The sequence below is a fragment of the Diplotaxodon limnothrissa genome, linkage group LG6 (genome assembly GCF_057381915.1).
Source record: "Diplotaxodon limnothrissa isolate DT_005_m linkage group LG6, D_limnothrissa_male_GT1.1, whole genome shotgun sequence".
NCBI lineage: Eukaryota > Metazoa > Chordata > Actinopteri > Cichliformes > Cichlidae > Diplotaxodon > Diplotaxodon limnothrissa.
Window position 1 is genome coordinate 29,807,121 of NC_140601.1, and position 3,872 is coordinate 29,810,992.

A 3,872-nucleotide genomic window follows, 5' to 3' on the forward strand; every position below is an offset into this window, starting at 1 on the left:
GCCCGTTTGTGGGATTTGCATCAGTAGTCGTGTTGAGGCTTGTGTCATAGATCATCCCAGTGGTTTCGGATGGTGTGAGGTCAGGGCTCTTCGTAAGCCACTCAGCTGTGTGTATGTGGGCATTGTCATGGTGACCTTCTTTAAACTGTGTCTAGAGAATATAACTATCTAAAAGCATTAAAATATTCTGTAGGCTAAAAATCTAAGGTTGAACACTGAAAATGGCGAAAATGTTTGCAGAGCTTCTGTCTTTGAATCACTCAGAATATCACCACAGTAAATGACTTTCTCAGAGCTATGGGAGTTTTCTCCTGCACCACGAAATCAGCGAATGCTTAGAAACAGGTAAATTTCCAAAAACATCAGGAGCGTGAGCTCTGATTCTGGAGACTCTGTCAGCAACGCACACACCACCCTAACCTGTGCCATAGGCAGTGTATGTCATGTGTGACAATCCATAAATTAAACATAAGTGAAAACCTAAGTCCACATATGACCCCAAATCTGATACAAAATGTGAATAAAAAAAAAAATCACGAGGCAGTTCACACTCTGGGCAGGATTTACTTTCAAGAGAATAGTTTGTATTTTGTGTGTATTTATTTTATTTGTCCTTTTAAAGAATAATTTTATAAGTTTGTAGTGCAGTAAAAACAAGTGCAATGTTTGGCTTTTATTATTTGCCCCGTTGGCAGATATGAAATATAAAAGTGAGGTCAGAGGTCAAATCTGACATGCCAATTATAATGCGATATTTATAATACCCATATACCATGCATTGCGGGCCAATACAAACAAAGGCATGAGAATTTTAGGCAAAGTTTTAAAAATAAAAGGCATTTTATGAAAGTTTGACCTTATTTGAACTTATAGAAGAAGTTAGAGGTCTAAGGTCAAACTTGCTATTTGATATAAAAAAAAATCAATCAAACACAAAACATAGGGAAAACAAAATAATCCTAATAAATCATAACTCGTCATGTTCAAAAAAGATTAGGAAGAAGCTTATTTAGCCCCACCCCTTTCTTCTGTTTCTACCACACTGAGATTTTCAAATCATTATATTCTGTTTTATTTACATTTTACACAGCCCAACTTTTTTGGAATTGGGATTGTATAAAATATAAGTAACTAAAAGAATAACGCACCACAGTTGGATTCATGTGTGCTCCCTATGGTTTGAAATATGAAGTAACTTTAATTGTTGTAATTTCAATGTGTTTGTCTGAAAAGGGTCTTTTGTAAATAAGACATTTAGTCTCAATGGGACAACTTGTATAAATAAAAGTTAGATAACATAAATATGCCCAGCTGTTCCTGGGGACAGGAAATATGATGGTGTGTCAATAATCTTTCCCTAAACTGAGCTGCTTGTAGGTTTCTAAACCACAAATTTCAAAGTGGAAAACATCAAGATACCAGCAGGAAGTCGACCACCACTGTCTCCTGGATCATAAACCTACAACTTACATCACCTCCACTCACTTAACCTACACTTGCGGATGCTGTAGGTGGCTAAAACTCTAAAATGATAGCTAATATTGATGCAGCAAGTGTTTCAAGGATGGGTGAAAAAGTGCACCTTGAGCAGAATGGTGAGGTTCGGTGGCAACTGACAATATTATGTAACACCTAAGAATGAGACTGGATTGCACATGGATGGCTTTAAAAGAAGAAGCCGAGGACAAAACTGGAAAATTAAAGAAAAAAAAAACAACAACAACCACAAGACACGATCGTGGCAAAGGAGCTGGACAGAGCTGAGGTCAGACATACTTTCAAATAAGCTAAAAATAAATAAAAAACAGAATTTTGATCCATGACTGATTTTTTTTTTTTAGAAACATGAGCATAAATATGGCGTGCCTTTGATTTGTACACCTACAGCGGGACTGACGTAAGCTTTATGCTTTAATCTGAAGATTTGACTCCTGCCAGCCATCACATTTCGCCCTCTGCAGCCCACATCACATCTCAGTAAACACCCCCCCAGGGCTTGTCAGTAATGCCCACTGGCCAAGATATTCACTGAATCTGAAGAGCTCCCTCTGATAACCCCAGACAAATAGATTCAGTCATTTTGCAAGCCTGCATTTCACCCCTGAGACACAAAATGTATCAGTGCTTGGAGCATCATGCTAATCCAGCTGCCTCTGCTCAAATCTGCATGACCATGCTCCACTAATCAGGCCACGAGAATGGAGGTGACCCAATAAACCACGTCCACATTTAACAAGGAGTGATTCCCCCACTGCAGAGGAAGAGGCCTGGGCTTTCCCCCTGTCTGCTCCTCTTGGCATAACTTCAGTTCACCGAGTGACTCAGCCCTCTGGATGCCCCGTGGCAGCCGGGAGGCAGCTCAAGCTGAGCTAAACTCAATTTGTTGCTGGTTGTGTTGTAAGTCAAACAAACCTCTGAGAAGAAATAACACAAGCATCTCCCACATGAGAGCTACTTGATATATTTAAACCCATTAAAACATAAAATGGTATTAGAGAAACGAATTACTTGTCATTTTGACATAACAAATAGATTTAATTTGGACTTTGAGAGATTGCGAGAAGCATTGCTATTGTTTGACATTTTATTGAATAAGAAATAATAGAGTGCATCATTGGCTGATTAATTAGTCTATTATTAGTGCAGGCAAGCATAATGAAGCAGCAGCAGCGTTTCCACAGATTTAACGTTGAATTGTCAGCCAAACAGCAACAAACACTCACTGTTAGCGGACAATGAGAGCCTTTTTATTTGTGCAGTTAAGTGAAAACAATACATGTGTAAAACAATGAAAAGAAAAGTGGATGGTAGGACGGATGAGGTAACAATAATTAATCATAATCAAGACAAAGAGAAACAAGAAAGGAAAACAAGGCAGCAAAACCAGTCAGACAGAGAGAGAAATTAAACTTTGCAGGTTTTAGCGTTGTGCAGGTTGTGCTGTCGCTGTCTGCTCGCTGCAGTTGCTTGTTGGTTTTCTGCCATGCTTGAGGGGAAAGCAGTGTCTGCCTGATCCACAACTGCGGTTCAGACTGAAGTATCAAAAACTGAGTTTATATATATATTTAATGATGTAATATGCACTCACCAGACATTAGATACTGTAAACCTTGCTGGTACCAGGTTGGACCCCCTTTTGCCTTCCTGACAGTGTCACACAGCTCCTCTTCCATGATGTGAATGTCCTGTTTCACCACATCTGGATAACCTTGGATGCTATGCTCAAGAAACCACTTTCAGAAGACTTGAACTTTGTGATATGGAGCAGCTGGAAAGAGCCATCAATAGGTGGGTACACTGTGGTCATAAAGGGATGGACATGGCCAATAGCAATATTCAGGTAGGCTCTGATGTTTAAAAGATGTTCATTTGGTACTTAGGGACCCAATGTGTGCTGAGAAAATATCCCCCACACGTCAAAGCACCACCAGCCTTAACCATTAATATAAGCAGTGTTGGGTAAGTTACTTTAAAATAGTAATTTAGTTACATTACTAGTTACTTCTCTCAAAAGTAACTCAGTTACTTCAAGTTACTCGTTACTTTCAAAGTAACTAGTTACTAGGGAAAGTAACTTTGGTTTTACTCAGAATTCTCTTGTTAATGTGTTTCTTCCATAACTTTGCCAGTCTTCTAGCTTGCTTACTTGCCACAGTGCACTGTGCCACCTACCAATAGAAAGGAAAAGATAATGTGCACATTTCCACGAGAGAAATCCCACGCCTGGACCGTCATTGACTGCTGCCATGATTCTAGCCTACGTCACAGCGTCATGTGCGCCTTTTACATCCAACACAAAAACTGCAGTCGTGGTGCTTTCGATTGTACTCAGAACTCGGAAATTCTGCCTTCTGAATAGGAAGATGTAGGTA